The sequence below is a fragment of the Sciurus carolinensis genome, chromosome 9 (genome assembly GCF_902686445.1).
Source record: "Sciurus carolinensis chromosome 9, mSciCar1.2, whole genome shotgun sequence".
NCBI lineage: Eukaryota > Metazoa > Chordata > Mammalia > Rodentia > Sciuridae > Sciurus > Sciurus carolinensis.
The window spans coordinates 91523449-91540774 of NC_062221.1; the positions used below are offsets into that span (position 1 = coordinate 91523449).

The 17326-nt window shown below is 37.5% G+C and overlaps 1 protein-coding gene across 2 annotated transcripts in view; it reads right to left on the reverse strand.

Annotated features, from left to right (window-relative positions):
* Window positions 1–17326, reverse strand: part of Cep97 (centrosomal protein 97) — a 63274-nt gene that overhangs the window by 25644 nt on the left and 20304 nt on the right. The gene's annotated exons all lie outside the window — the stretch shown is intronic.

Below are 17326 nucleotides of genomic sequence, written 5' to 3' on the forward strand. Positions count from 1 at the left end.
GGACGGAATTTGAGAGCTGATTGTTAGAAGTCTCAATGAAGGCTGCGCCTTCTTGTGAAAATTAAGATTTCGTTCAGTTCAACCATAGGAATACCTTGGCGATCTTTGTCCAAAATGAATTATCTAGTTGGAAGGGAGTAGGCTCACATTTTAATATACCTATTACATACTAATTAGTGTGATTATAAGTATGAACTTAATATTTCAGAAATGGAGAAAGAAATGGAAATTATAATCTTCAGGAAAGACTTGATGGGGGGAAGCAAAATTGAGCTAGGGCTTAACAGATGGGCGGACTTTAAAGCAGTTCAGGAGTAGAAAGTGAAAAGACATTAGCACAGACTGAAGGTAGAGAGTGCTAAAGAAGTTGTGCTTACAGGGAGTGAGAAACTAATGTTAGTACCACCGAATATACGAAGGGAACTTCCACTTTCTTTTACCAGCTCTCCCATTTCTTCTTGAAAACTTTATACTGAATTCCCCTCTTTCTCAAATGATTCTGTAGTCTCTGATAATTTATTGCGAAAATCAAGTTACTCAAGCATCTAGATTTTCAGGCACATGATTCTGTTAAGGACTCCCTCCTTCCCTGCTTCTAATACCTCTGGCTTCATTTGCCTTAACTCCTTTTCTGTTTCCCACGGGATTAGTCTGGAGCTAGTTCTGAAGAGGCAATAAGAATTCTTTCTCCGTTAAGCAAGAGAATTTTTACCTAACACACAGTCATATTATATGTGTAAGAAAAAAGCAATCATGAATATTTCCTCCTACTAATCCCTGTTCTTGGTGTCAACTAAAATAAAAAAACAGTGAAAGGTTCTCCAAGGAATGATACTTATTTGAGAATAGAACAGTCTTGTGATGGGAATGTGTACACCATTGTAAACTATGGGCATATTTGAAACCATGGAGAAACCTGCTCATAGTTAACCTCCAGTCACTTTTCCTTGCACCTCAGCTCATACATACCCCAAACTTGAGACTTGCTCTCCTGGCTGTACACACTTGGCCACATGGTGAAAACACACCATGTGTTTTGCAAAACTAGACATTTCAGTGAGTGGCATACTGCATGGCAGGCAAAATGGACCTGATTTACTAACATATTCTAGGAAGTTGAGGGAATTGTGTTTGTTTTCGTTGGTTTGGTTTTGTGGTTCTGGGGATCAAACCCAAGGCCTGGCATGCTAGGCAAAATGCTCTACCACTGAGCTACATACATCCCTAACCCAAGGAAAAGTTTTTAAAGACAAAAGTGAAGATTACATCAGATATTTTGAAACAATCTTAGTCACAAAAGTAAATTTCAAAAAAATGGTGTCAGTCCAAGGTGAATAGTTGCTGGGCAGATGTTCTTGAAAAGTGAGGTTTTTGGTTTGTTGGGTTTGTATATGGTTATGGTGGCATTTGTGCAAGCTTGTAGTTCTGCCAGATTCTTTTATGAGAGTTATTATAATAGAATCATGAGGAAGAACCCTTCCTTCATAATCCTCCAACTTTATTTATTTATAGTTGTTGACACAAGTGACTCCTTTTTATTCTGACAACAGTCACATTTCTTGCACATGTGAAATGAGTCACAATGATTGAAGAGACTATCTAGCTCAGGGAGAAAAGTTTTGCAGTTCTGTCTGATTTAGCAAAGTAATGACTTGGGAGGGAATTCTGGGAGTTTAGAGAATACTTCAGAAGCACAGATTCCTGCAAATTTACAGCAATAACTGAAACAAAGTTTTGTCTGGTTCAGCTGTGCTGGGATCCTAATGGCAGAAGCATAGTCATGGCTCTTAAAAAGGCCAGATGTTAAGGCTGGGAAGATAGCTCAGTCGATAGAGTGCTTGCCTTGCAAGCACAAGGCCCTGGGTTCGATCCCCAGCACCAAAAAAAAAAAAGGCCAGATGTTCCTGGGTCCTGGGCAGGGTCCAACATGCAGAAATGACCCAGCAATCCTTCAACCACAGCACAGAAATCCTTTTGTGCTTAAGATACAGATGGCTACCCCTTAACTAAATTGCTTCATTTTCTGTATGTTAAACCCTACGAGTTCTGGAAAAATTGGAGCATTCTATTAATTAAAACTGTGAGTCTCTCAGCAAGGTAGTATTTCTTTGGCAGGCCCAGGGCCTACAAGAAAGATTTTTGTTTCTATCAGCCCAGTATACCTGATCCCCAGCAATTGCCCTGACTCATCTTTGCTGTCTCTAATTCATCTGCCGTTGTGTTACTGGCATGAGCCAAGTTAAACAATGCCTTTTATCATATTAATCCCCTTCTCAAAAGCTTCCCACTTGAAATTCAACTTTCAAAGGTCACTATCAATTACTGGCCTCACTCTACTTCCCACCATTCAGTCCACTAGTTTTCTTTTGGTGTTTTTGATTAAGTGATTGACACAATGGAGCTAGTGTTTTAGAAAAGTTAAACTGCTCATATAACAAGGGTGAATTGAAATGTAGAACAGCAGCAGGAAGGAGATTGTTGTAATACTGGACTTCTGGAGAATATCATATATGTTTAGATAACACAAACTTAAGAACTAGGTAGACAAAAACTGGAACAACATTAATGAATAGTACAATTTACTTTGACATAATGAAGATGATTTTCTAATTATGTTAAAGAAATATAATAGTTCTCAGGTTTTAAAACTGTTACTAACGTAATGAATTGTAATACTGTAAAGATTTAGAAAATGTGCCATTTTTTTAACAATAAAAAAATCACTAGCCTGGCACAGTGGCCCATGCCTATAATTCCACCTACTCAGAAGGCTAAGACAGTAGGATTAAAAGTTCAAGTCCAGCCTTGGCAGTTTAATGAGACCTTGTCTCAAAGTCGGGGTGTAGCTCAATGGTTAAGTACCACTGGATGTGATCCCCCAAATCATACACACACACACAAAATCTTAATGCAAATGTTTAAATACATTAAATTAAACATGTGCTTTCTTGGTTATTGTTCATTGATAGATCTTTAAAGTCTTGCAACTTTAAAGATCTTGCAACTTTGTCTATGAACCACAACATGGAAGGAGACTGCTACTATGAAATATCCACTTACAAGTTATCTAGAAGCCCCAAATGAGCATTAACTTTCCTGATTATCTATTATCATGATTATTTATCTCCTGCTTTATGCTAGACTTTGTGATAACTACTTTAAATATACTAGTAATTTCTTCTAATTTTGCATATTTTTATGTGTAACCTATTTACATATAGAAATATATGTGATATTTCTCTTAATCTTGGACTTGTAATTTAAATTGTGCTTTGCCTTCTGAAAAATGGCAATAATTTGCAACCCATTACCAACACTGTGATAATTCAATTAAATCATCTTTGAAACCCAAAACAGTGTCTCTAGCATATGGTAAACCCAATAAAAGGCAGTGATTTTTTAAATTATTATTACTAAGGTGGTACTGTCCAGTAAAAATGTATACTTTTTAATGAAATTTTCAGTTTTCTAAGTCATATTTTAAAAAGTAAAAAGAAACAGATATTGTTTTCTTTAACCCAATATGCTAAAAAATATTCACCTTTAGTGTTAATGTTTTTACACTTTGTTTTGTTGTTTTTTCTTGTTTGTGTATAAGTATTGGGGATTGAACCCAGGGATGTTCTACCACTGAGCTAAGTCCCAGCAGTTTTGTTTTGTTTTGTTTTTTCACTTTGAGAAACGGTCTCACTAAATTGACAAGTTTGGCTTCAAACTTGCAATCCTGTCCCCTCTTTCCAAGTTACTGCAATTACAAGCCTGTGCCACTGTGCTCAGCTACATTCGTTTTTAATTATGTCTTTAAAATTCAATGTATATTCTACACTTACGGCATGTCACAGTGAAGACAGGCCACATTTCAAATGCAGCCTACTGTGGCTAGCAGCTTACCATGTGAGACAATTCAGCTCTAAGGGGTGCCTTCACCTTGTATTTTACACATTATTTTGTGTTCTTGGATATTTAAAAAGTCAAGTATAGTTCATACAATCAAAAAAACAATAAAAACAAAGAGTCGGTTGTTCTGAATTCAGAATTATGCATTTATTATTTTAATAGGAGTTATACACATGATGGTAAATCCCAAAAAGTAGAAAGGGTTATACACATGTGTGTTGTCCTTACACTGCTCTAAAAGAAGGGTCACAGCTCTTTGAAATTATGGTCTTGCAGACATAGTCTGTAAACCAAAATGAAATTTGGAACCAAAGTAAAAGAATTTCAACAATAAAATGCCACAATAATATTTTAACACAGGAACTAGCTATTCCATTATATTATAAGGAGGTTCTAGCTGGGTTTCTGGCCAGAGATTGGTGTGGACAAATAGGAAGCTCTGTCAAGAAGAGGAAAACAAAATAGGTTAAGGGATCACTGAGTGATTGCCTCTACCACTCCTCTAAAGGTGAATTGGTAACCCATTCTTCTCTAAATAACGAAATTTCAGGAGGGTGGACAGAACACTCTTATCCTAAACAGAATGCATGCCAATGGTCAAAAATAATGATTATAGGAGAGTTAACCTTCTCTAGATGAGATTCTAAAATATTTTATTTTTTTCCTCAATATATCAGGAAGATATGAGAAGAAAAATAGGTAAAGTTTAAATGGATTTCAAGAACAAAGCCACTGTGCTGGCAGTTATCTTTACCTACTTAGTTAAGGAAGTTGTCTTTTGTTCAAGAGTAGTAAAGGAATCCTTGATGTTTTAATTCCATCCCTTTGATATTTTTATAAAAGGTAGTAAAATAATAAAAGTGATTCAATTAAAAATTAAGTGAATGTTTTAGAGTCAGCATAGTCGTGCCTGCCTATGATCCTAGTGGCTCAGGAGGCTGAGGCAGGAAGATCACACTTCAAAGCCTCAGCAATTAAGCAAGTTAGAGAGACCCTGTCTCAAAAACAGGGATGGGGGCAGGTCTCAAAAAAAAAAAAAAAAAAAAAAAAAAAACAGAAAGAAAAAAGGAAAGAAAATTAAGTTATTTATTTATTTATTTTTAAATCTAAGCTTTTTTTTTTTTCTTTTGTTTTTGGGTACCAGGGATTTAACACAGGGGCACTTTACCACTGCACTTTTTTTGTTTTTATTTTGAAACAATGTTTCACTGAATTGCTTAGGGCCTCCCTAAAATTGCTCAGGCTGGCCTGGAACTTGTGATCCTCCTGCCTCAGCCTCTCTTAATTGCTGGAATACAGGCATATGCCACTGCACCAGGCAAAAATTCTAAGCTTTTAAGCCCTCAAAATATTCCAGCTGGGTGGGGTTGCAAATTAGTGCAGCCACTCTGGAAAGCAGTATGGCGATTCTTTAGAGAGCTTGGAATGGAACCACCATTTGACCCAGCTATCCCACTCCTTGGCCTATACCCAACGGACTTAAAATCAGCATACTACAGAGATACAGCCACATCAATGTTCATTGCTGCTCAATTCACCATAGCCAGATTGTGGAACCAACCTAGATGTCCTTCAATTGACAAATGGACAAAGAAACTGTGGCATATATATACAATGGGATATTACTCGGCCATAAAGAATGATAAAATTATGGCATTTGCAGGCAAATGGATGAAATTGGAGAATATCATGCTAAGTGAGATAAGCCACTCTCAAAAAACCAAAGGACGAATGATCTCCCTAATAAGCGGATGATGACATATAATGGGGGGTGGGAGGGGTTAGCGTTAGGGTTAGGGTTAGGTTTAGGGTTAAGGAGGGTGGCAAGAATGGAGGAAGGAAGGACTGTATAGAGGGAAAAGAGGGGTGAGAGGGGTGGGAGGGGTGGGGGGGGAGGAAAAAAATAACAGACTGAATCAAACAACATTACCCTATGTAAATTTATGATTACACAAATGGTATGCCTTGACTCCATGTACAAACAGAGAAACAGCATGTATCCCATTTGTTTACAATTAAAAAAAAAAAAAAAAGAAGGCAGTGGGTATCCATATTGATTTAGGAGAAAGGCTGTAGCAAAGTGCTTGAACCAGACAACCTAGTGGGGGATGGACAGGCAGGGCCAGATGTAAATGGAACTGTAAAGGAAAAGAAGTTTTTCTCTAGCAAGACTTATAATCTTTTTGTGCCTTTCAGTTTTCCCTGGGCGGTGAAACTGTCCTCATACTCCTCAATGGTTATACTATTATTTATTTAGCACCAACTTTATATGTATCATTTTGATAAGTTCTAAGGATGATATAAGAAATATAGGGGCTGGGGAGATAGCTCATTTGGTAGTGCTTGCCTTGTAAGCACAAGGCCCTGAGTTCGATCCCCAGCACCCCCCCAAAAAAAAAAAGAAAAGAAATATAAACTTTTCAAGTATGTAAAAGAAGTCACAAATTTTAAAATAAAAATAATCAATAATTACAAAAAAAATATTCCAGCTGTACATTAAACTTATGAAAAGTTATGCCAGGCAAAGTGGTGCATGCCTGTAATCCCAGGTTCTTAGGATGCTGAGGCAGAAGGATCACAAGTTCCAGGCCAGCCTCAGCAACTTTAGTGAGACCCTCAGCAACTTAGCAAGAACCAGTCTCAAAGTAAAAAAAAATATAAAAAGCACTGGGGATGTAGGCAATTAGTAAAGTGCCCCTGGGTTCACTTCCCAGTACAAAAAAAGAAAAAAAAAAAAAAAAAAGTTAAGTATGATTGTTCATTTATATGTCAACTTATCAGAGCCACAGTGCCCAGATACACCGTCAAACACTTTTCTGGACATCTCAGTGGGAGTATTTTTGGATGAGATTAACATCAATTCAGGGACTTTGAGTAATGCAGATTGCCTCCATAATAATGGGTAGTCCTCATTTAATCAGTCGAATGCCTGAATAGAAGAAAACATTGCCCTCCCCTTAGCAGGAGGAAATTCTGCAGCAAAGAGTTTTGAGATTTGAACCACACACAGCATTAGCTCTTTTCCAAGTCTTTAGCCTATCAGCCTACCCTGAAGATTTTATATTTACCAGCCTCCAAAATCTCGTGAGCCAATTCCCTAAAATCAATCATATGTACAATCTCATTACTTAACAGGGATGTGTTCCAAGAAATGTATTAGGTGATTTTGTTGCTACATGAACATCATAGAGTGTATTTACACAAACCCACATAGTAAAGCCTACTACACATCTAGGCTTTATGGCATAGCCTTTTCCTTTTAGGATACAAACTAGTACATGTTACTGTACTGAATACTTTAGGCAATTGAAACACAATGGCATTTGTGTATCTAAACAGAAATATATAGTAAAAATAGTATATGAGCAATAAAAAAAAAAAAAGATACACCTGATTAGAGCACATACCATGAAAGGAACTAGTGAGACTAGAAGTTGCTCTGGGTGAGTGAGTGGTGAAAAAATGTGAAGCCTCAGGATATTATTGTACACCATTGTATACTTATAAACACTAAACTTAGGCTACAATAAATTTATAAAAAATATTTTTCTTAGTAGGGCTTTGTGATCCATCAGCAGGTCTTTAAATCCATCAACTTAAGGGTCTGAGCAGAAGGAACACAAATTTGAGGCCAGCCTGTCTCAAAATAAAAATAAAAAATGAGAATCTGAGCCTTTGGGATAGGAGTCCCCTGAGTTTCTCCTTTGGGAGCAAAGCAATAAACCTTCTTTTTCCTTTTAATCAAAACCATATCCTTTTTTATTGGACTGGCATCAGGGACAAGGACTGAGCTTTCGGCAACAAATATGGCATCCCAGAGGGGACCCACAAGCAGCCTCCGTTCCAGCTTTCTTGAGCAGGCCTGACTCTCCAAGGAACCCCACTACCATGCTGAGGATGCAGGGCGGCTGGCGAACTTGTTGAGAACCAACTGCTAGAGTTAGGAGATGGGCAAGTTTGCCTCAGGTCGAACCAGAGGAGCTATTCCTGTGAGTAAAGGGAGAAACTGAGGGACCTTCCGAGCAGCTGCAGAAGCTCCTTTTGCTTCAGGGAACTCCTGCCTTCTCTCCCTGAACAGTACAGGTTGCTACATCATGGCCCACTTTGAGAAAAAGGAAACTGAACCCAGTAAAGTCACGACATCATTGGCCATTTGCTAAGTCCCTCCGTGTGCATACTGAGACCCTGGACTCCACACATCTGGTTCTTCTTTGTTGGAACATCTGTTCCCTCTTTTCTGGGGGCCTCTGTGTCACTATGGTGTAAGAGTCACAGTTAAGCTGGACTCGAGAACCTGGGGTTATTTACTCCCTTCTGATCTGTTCTAAGTTCTCATCTGTTTGTTGGCCTTGGGCTTGGGAATTCCCTCTGGTTGTCTGTTTTGTTTGCATCTGTTACTGCCCCTTTTAATACATGGGCAGTACTGCATTGTTTCTATAGGTAGTCTCTTGGGAAAGATGTTGGCAGGTCAATTTAAAGGTTCCCATCTGTTGGCCATGATTTTGGGGCTCCTCTCTGGTTGTCTCTTTCTGTATTTCTTTTTGTAGAATCCTGAAATTAGAGTTGGTCTATCAAAGGTAAAGTAAGTTGAAGAAAGGGCTACCTATAGGTGTAAGTCTAAGATAATGTTTTATTGTAATGATAAGGCTTTTAAATCGCTTTCTGGATTATTATACAATCTTGACACTGAAGTTGGTCTATCAGGGGTAAAGTACACGAGATTCTATATGTGCAGGCACTCATGCAGTTGCTTGATTAGGGGTCTGAATAGTCAGGAACTAAGTTGAAGTTGCCAAAAGGCACTGCCTCTGGTGTGCAAGGATAGCAGGACACCAAAAGAAAGGGTTAAAATTTTTTTTCAATCTTTTAAACCCAGGGCTGGCACTCTCAGCACTGTTTCTCAGCCTGGCCGCAGGCAGCCACAGATCATCTCACTGTGGGTCAAAGTGAGAGAGGTCAGGCTCAAAAATATCCTGTGCTCCAACCCCTTGAATGTAACCTCAGAGGAAAAAAGATTAAGGCACAGTTTTTTTGTATATGCTGGATTGTACAACACTCTCCTGTGATATAATTTGTTGTGTAAATTAAATGCACAGATAATATTCAAAAGGTCTTTCAGAATATGAATTTAAGAAAGGGTTCAAAACTAGAAAAGATAAAATAAATTTATAGGTATGGAAATATATTTTAGTATGGAAAATTAGAAGGTAAAAGAAATGTTTCTGGATGAGAAATTATTTTGTCTGGTAAAGTAATATTCTTGTGCTAAAGTCCAAGATGAAAGAGGACAAAACTAAGGATGTAAAGAAGTTGTGAATGTTTAAGTAAGTTGTAGAAGGTTTGCAAAAGATAAATCTCAAATAGTTTGTGCTTTTGATTAAATTGGCTATAAATGCCAGGTATGGTGAGGCTTGCCTGTAATCTCAGTGGCTCGGAAGGCTGAGACAGGAGGATTGTGATTTCAAAGCCAGCCTCAGCAATTTAGCAAGGCACTAAGCAACTCTGTAAGACCCTGTCTCTAAATAAAATACAAAATAGGGTTGGGGATATGCCTCAGTGCTTCTGAGTTCAGTCACCGGTACCCAGATAAATAAATTGGTTATAATTAGCACAAAGTTATATAAATTTTAATGTACTATATGAAACAGTCTGAAACATTGATCTGATCAAGATAATTTTCTTGTATCTTTATTATTTAGAGAAAAATAAGTCTTAAAGGAATAGGGTTTATACCTGTTTTAAAGTCTTTTAAATGGATTACTTTGTAACTGATTAAATACACAACTTATTTTAGGTTATAACAATATAGTTGACACCCTAAATATATGTGACTAGGTATATGTATGCATCTGAGAATTGTATCTATCTAAGCCTCATCTAAGTGTTACGTTAAAATTTATAAAATCAAAGTTTATGTAAGTTTACCACCAAGATCATCAATAAGTGCTCTCTTTTATACATTGTGTCTGATGTAGAGGGCCACACTGTCATTTGAAGACCTGTCTTCTGTTTGTTTTGAATTTGTGATCATTAACACTGTTTACTAAATATAGAAGAGATTTAAGGTTATCCTTTGATTTTTGTTAACCCATGCAGACCTGTTATTATTGTTACCTGACACTGAATTCTAAATTGTACTTTAAAAGTTAAACTTAGTTAAATGTAAAGCTTAAGAAAACACTTTGCCAAGTTGGTGCTCTCCAAACTAAAGTTATGTGTAGTAAAATTCTCAGAATTGTATAAAAATAACAAATTTGGTTCATACTTATGTCATTTGATGTTTTATAGCTGGATAAAGTAACCTATTATCAATAAATTATATATACAATTTTGTGTTACTCTTCACACTGGAATTGGAATTTAAATGCATTTTTGGAAGATAATAAGGAGACCCTGATCTGTTTAAAGGTGACCTTGTAAAACATGGAAGCATTCTACCACTTTTTCCATAAAAAGAAAGTAAAAGCTCTCTTAGTCTTTCATGTTTCAGATGTAATATATTGTGTCATTTGTGAAGAGCTGCGGGGAGCCATTCAAGACTCCTAAGAGAACCAAGCGAAGTTTGAGCCATTAACCAGGAATATCTGGCATTGTTCTAGAATGCCTGAGTCATGTGGTATCCTGCATTAGCTCACTGCTCAGGTTCAAAATAGGCACTGGAGATGGGAGTGACCAACTAGAGCCAAATGGCCTGCTTACCTCCACCCCACATCCTGTTTTCCTCAAAGCTCCTAAGGGCCCCTTTGATCTGTATTGCTATAAATAAAGCAAGTGCTGGCTCTTCTTTGTTAGTGTCAGACGCTTCAGGATGGCTCAATCGGTCACGTCCCTGCTTCAGAAATATTCTTACCTTCTTGTCTTTATTTCTGATATATATATTCCTTAGCTTTTTTTCTGCAGTCAGCTCTTCCCTCTGATAGGAACCCTTTCCCTTGCCCATGTGGGACTGAGCAAGAAAGAGCCCTGCCTTACCTGAGATAAGGCTCTGCTTACCACCTTATTCCATATTAGAATAGCTCCAAAATAGAATAGACTTGAGCTCATTTAAAGTCATGTTCAAAAGATGGATTTTGTTGTAAAGATTACTGTGATTGGGCTGGGGATATAGCTCAGTTGGTAGAGTGCTTGCCTCACAAGCATAAGGCCCTGGGTTCAATCCCCAGCACCGAGAAAACAAAACAAAACAAAATGATTACTGTGATCTCAGACAGGGGATGTGATATATAACTAAGTAAAGGTTCAAGATTATAAAAATCATTTTTCTTGGTTTATAGCTATTGCACAAACTGAATGTTTTTGCTCTGTAATTTCATTCTGTATTTCCTTTGTAAACTTTATAACTGTTGCCTATTAGTGTTTTGCAGAGGTACTACTTCTTAAAAAAAAAAAAAAAAATCCTGGGTTTCACATAAGCCAACATTTACAGGACAGATAGTATATAATGCTGACTTCCAGTACCAATACTGACCCCAATTAAATGAAAGGGGTAACTTTAAAATTATAGATATTGAAGTTATAACCTGTTACTCCATCTTTAAGCCTGGTGAAATGGGCTTGCTGGGTGTTTAAAACCAAAAATATAAGAGACCAAAGTTAAGGAAGTAAAAGGGTCAAGGAAAAAGCAACCAACATTTTTGCCCTTGCCCTCTTAAGGTCAAGCAGGAGCCAGAGAATGAATGACAGGCCCCCTTCTCTGGGCCCTGCAACTCTGGTGAATCACTGGATCTGCTGATCAGGGAGATCTAGAGGACCCCAAAGAACAGGAAGCCAATCAGTGCACATTCTGCAAAGAGGAGGGTCATTGGAAATAGAAATGTCCCTGATGCTTTCAAGAGAAACCACATGTGGTTAGCCAGATTCCATCTCATCCTGGCAGGTGGCACCACTGGTAGAGGAAAACTAGGAGGCTTCACAATGTCCCCAAGAGTGATCTTTGAGGAATCTCAGCTGACTCTGAGGAGTAGATAGGAACATGGTCAGTTTTGACCAACTTGGTCTTAAACACCTGGCAGGAGAGGATAGCTTAAAAGCACAGTCTTACAAGGACATTTCAAAGGAAAAACAATTTTTTTTAATGTAACTTAAGATGTACCTTAAGAGCAGTAAAAAAATTATGAAAGGAAAAAAAGAAAAAAAAAAAAGATGTACCTTGTGTCAGCCCTACCAAAAGTAAGTAAAGGGGCTGGGGAGATAGCTCAGTCGGTAGAGTGCTTGCCTTGTAAGCACAAGGCCCTGGGTTTGATCCCCAGCATCCCCCCCCCAAAAAAAAAAAAAAAGTAAGTAAAGCTGGAGGCAATAAAGGAAAGATTCTTGTGGGAGTGCCCAATAATAATGATCACAAAGGACTGGAGAGTCACAAGTTTCTCCTGAGTTTATTTGAGCCTGATCTCAGACTTACAAATCTTCCTAACTTTCTGTATTGATAAACTCAATTGGTTTCTCACTGTATGATTATGAGTTACTTTCCTTGTGGTTTTCAGAAACTGGCTGAAATACTAATTGCTTTTGTGCTAACACACAAAAAAATAATAATTTGCTGTCTTGTTTATTGTTGGCTTAGCATAATCCCTGCCCTATATATGCCTTGTCCAGTCACCTGCACTGTGGACCTCTGAACTGCTCTGATGTTGAATGCCCTTAACTGTCCATGCCCCAGCTGAAGACTTTGGGTTACTTCCCCCAACTTCACCCCTTGCAGCAGGAAGAAGTTTGGAGATGTCATTGCCCATTTTTCCATGCAAATGGAATGTTGAATTGACAGTGGGAAAATGTAACAGTGGTTCACTTTATGCTTTGAATGTAACCCTTGCTGCTCTGCCACTGTACTTATTTTTAAAATGGACATGTTTCTCTTCCTCTCTTAATCTCTCCCCCTCCCTAATCTCAGGGGAAACAGGATTACCTTTCTTCCCCATCCTAGGCAGATTTATCTGTCCCTGAGTACACACCCACCATAGGAAAAAAAAAAAGTAATTCAGACTTTAGGGATAGTATGAGAATATTTCAGAAATGACCCAAATTAACAATACAATTCCAGACAATAATACATGGAATGTAGCCTTGATGGATGGCCTGTGTTTCTCCTTTGCTAGTAAAGCAATAAACCACCTTTTTCCTTTTTCTCAAAAAATAAAAATAAATAAATAAATAAAAGGGCTGGGAATGTAGCTCAGTGGTAAAGTGTCCCTGGGTTCAATCCCCAGTACTACAAAAAGAAAAAGAAGAAAAAAAAAAAAAAAAAAAGAGAAAGAAAAAAAGAAAGTTTTCTTCAATAAATTAACTTTAGTTCACTGAAACATTTTTACTTTATAAACTTTTTTTTTCCTACTGAGGATCAAACCCAGGGGTGTTTTACCACTGAGTACATCGCTAGTCCTTTTTATTTTTATTTTGAGACAGGTTCTCATTAAGTTCCTGACAGTGTTCATGACCTTGCCATCCTCCTGCCTCAGCCTCCAGAGTCTCTGGAAATAGAGTCACGCACCATCACACCTGAAACTATTTTATTTTTTAAAACATTCTCTTTTGTAATAACACAGCTTAAAACACAAATACACTGTACAGATTTTAAGTTTATTTACATCCTTATTCTATATCTTTTTAATTTTTTTCAACTCTTCTTGTTAAAAACAAGACACAAACACACATTAGCCTAGGCTGACACAGGGTCAGGATCATCAATATCACTCTCTTCTGCCTACATATCTTGTCCCACTGGAAGGGTTTCAGGGGCAATAATATGCATGGAACCATTATCTCCCGTAACAATACCATCTTCTGGAATACTTCCTGAAGTAAGGCTCTTCATGAAAAGATGTCATTCTTTTTACAAATAAATCCATGTGGTTTCTTTTCTTTTTTTTCAATCAGATTTGCTTGCAATGATGTACAATGAACATTCTTCTGTTCATGAAAACCTCTTGGTGTTGAGGTTCATGTTTTCAAACTATTTTTTGTTTTTGTGGTGCTGGGGACAGAACCCAGTCCCTCGCACATGCTAGAGAAGGCTTCTACCACTGAACTATATCCCCAGCCACTTTCAGAAGAGCTTAGTTCACTAAGCCATAGAAATTGTTCTGGTCCGTCATAATCTTATGAGACCTTTGTTGTGTATGTGGCATGTCTTTGACTAAAATGTCATTATGCAGGACACAACTCTATATATATTTATACGCACACCTCTAATTAGAGAACCTGGTCATGTAAGGCCCCAATGAGTTAACTTAAAAAGTTGCCAGAGTTGCTGATGCTAAAAAGGGGTTATAGATGAAAAGCTGCTGACGAGCTGAAGCAAGCCTAGCTAGATAACAGGATGTCCTTGGCAGTTGATTTGGGCAGTTGCTAAGACATAAAGAGAGGCCCTCCTGACTGTGCTCAAGCTGACCTCCTATAGACCAGTGGTTACTGTGATGACTAAAACTTTGCAGCCAAAACATGTCCTAAGACCTTATTGCAAATCTATTTGTTATACTATAGATAATAATTGAACTCATTCTGTTTATTATGACAATATTGTTAATGTTTTCATAGGGGCTATTTGGTTTAGGGCTACATATTGTCTGTACTGGGCACTGCTAATATTGATCTCCCCCTTAAAGAAAAGGTTTTGGAAACCTACAGGGTCACTATAAGCCTATAGGGGGCAAACGGCAATACCCCAGATCTGCACTGCTAGAGGGGAAGATACATGAACAACATGAAAAAACAACGGAAGAAAATGATCCAAACAAACCTAGATTCTATATTAACAGAATCCAGCGACAGCATGGTAGAAGAAATGTCGGAAAAGGAGTTCAGAATATACATAATTAAAATGATTCGTGAAGCAAAGGATGAGATAAGAGAGCAAATGCAGGCAATGAATGATCATTCCAATAAGCATAGAAACAGCAACTGCAGGAAGCAAAAGATCATTTCAACAAAGAGAGATTCTAAAAAACAAAACAAAACAAAAAAAACAACAAAAAAAATCCTTGAAATGAAGGAAACAATAAACCAAATAAAAAACTCAATGGAAAGCATCACCAACAAACTAGATCACTTGGAAGACAGAACCTCAGACAATGAAGACAAAATATTTAATCCTGAAAATAAAGTTGCGCAAATAGAGAAGATGGTAAGAAATCATGAACGGAACCTCCAAGAACTAGGGAACATCATGAAAAGACCAAATTTAAGAGTTATCAGGATTGAGGAAGGCAAAGAGAAACCAAAATGAACAATGTATTCAGTGACATAATATCAGAAAATTTCCCAAACCTGAAGAATGAAACGGAAAATCAAATACAAGAGGCTTACAGAACACCAAACACACAGAATCACAACAGATCCACAAAAAGGCACCTTATAATGAAAATGCCTCACATACAAAATAAAGATAGGATTTTGAAGCCTGCGAGAGAACAGCATCAGATTACACATAGGGGGAAACCAATTCAGATATCAGATGATTTCTCAGCTCACACTCTAAAAGCAAGAGGGGCCTGGAACAATATATTTCAAGCTCTGAAAGAACATGGTTGCCAACCAAGAATCCTATACCTAGCAAAACTAACCTTCAGACTTGAAGATGAAATAAAATCCTTCCATGATAAACAAAAGCTAAAATAATTTACAAATAGAAAGCCTGCGCTATAGAATATTCTCAACAAAATATTCCATGAGGAGGAAATGAAAAACAATGTAGGTGAACAAAGGGAGGAACTACTACCTTACAAGAAAAACCAATCAAAGGAGAAAACAAGTCAAGATAAAAACCAAAAATAAGCCCAAATGACTGGGAATACAAATCATATCTCAACAATAACCCTGAATGTTAATGGCCTAAGCTCATCAATCAAAAGACATAGACTGGCGGATTGGGTTAAAAAGAAAGACCCAAAATATGCTACTTTCAAGAGACTTGTCTCATAGATAAGGACATCCACAGACTAAAGGTGAAAGGATGGGAAAAAAATCTACCATGCACATGGACTCAGTTAAAAAGCGGGGTTTCCATCCTTATTTCAGATAAAGTGGACTTCAAGCCAAAGTTAGTCAGAAGGGAAAAAGAAGGACATTTCATACTGATTAAGGGAACCATAAATCAGGAAGACATAACGATCATAAATATTTATGCCCCAAACAACAGTGCATCCATGTACATCAAACAAATCCTTCTCAATTCTAGGAATCGAACAGACCATAAGACAATAATTCTGGGTGACTTTAACACAGTGCTGTCACCACTGGATAGATCTTTTATTTTTTTTTTTGAGAATTAATATTTTTTAAATTTATTTTTATTGTAAACAAATGGGATACATGTTGTTTCTGTTTGTACATGGAGTAACAGCATACCATTTGCATATTCACGTTTACACAGAGTAATGATGTTTGATTCATTCCGTTATTTTTTCCTTCCCCCCACCCCTCCCACCTCTCTTTTCCCTCTATACAGTCCCTCCTTCCTCCATTCTTGCTCCCCTCCCACCCCCCTTTATGTGTCATCATCCGCTTATCAGTTAGATCGTTTGTCTTTTGGATTTTTGAGATTGGCTTATCTCACTTAACATGATATTCTCCAATTTCATCCATTTCCTGCAAATGCCATAATTTTATTATTCTTTATAGCTGAGTAATATTCCATTGTATATATATATATATATACCACAGTTTCTTTATCCATTCATCAATTGAAGGGCATCTAGGTTGGTTCCATAGTCTGGCTATTGTGAATTCAGCAGCTATGAACATTGATGTGGCTGTATCTCTGTAGTATGCTGATTTTAAGTCCTTTGGGTATAGGCCAAGGAATGGGATAGCTGGGTCAAATGGTAGGTTCATTTCAAGAGTTCTAAGGAATCTCCACACTGCTTTCCAGAGTGGCTGCACTAATTTACAGTCCCACCAGCAATGTATGAGTGTACCTTTTTCCCCACATCCTCTCCAACACCTATTGTTGCTTGTATTCTTGATAATCGCCATTCTAATTGGGGTGAGATGAAATCTTAGTGTAGTTTTGATTTGCATTTCTCTTATTACTAAAGATGGTGAACATTTTTTCATATGTTTGTTGATTGCTTGTAGATCTTCTTCTGTGAAGTGTCTGTTCATATCCTTAGCCCATTTGTTGATTGGGTTATTTGTATTCTTGGTGTAGAGTTTTTTGAGTTCTTTATATATTCTGGAAATTAGTGCTTTATCTGAAGTATGAGTGGCAAAGATATTCTCCCACTCTGTAGGCTCTCTCTTTGCATTGCCGATAGTCACCTTTGCTGAGAGAAAGCTATTTAGTTTGAATCTATCCCAGTTTTTGATTCTTGCTTTTATTTTTTGTGCTATGGGAGTCCTGTTAAGGAAGTCTGATCCTAAGCCAACAAGGTGAATATTTGGACCTACTTTTTCTTCTATAAGATGCAGGGTCTCTGGTCTGATTTCAAGGTCCTTG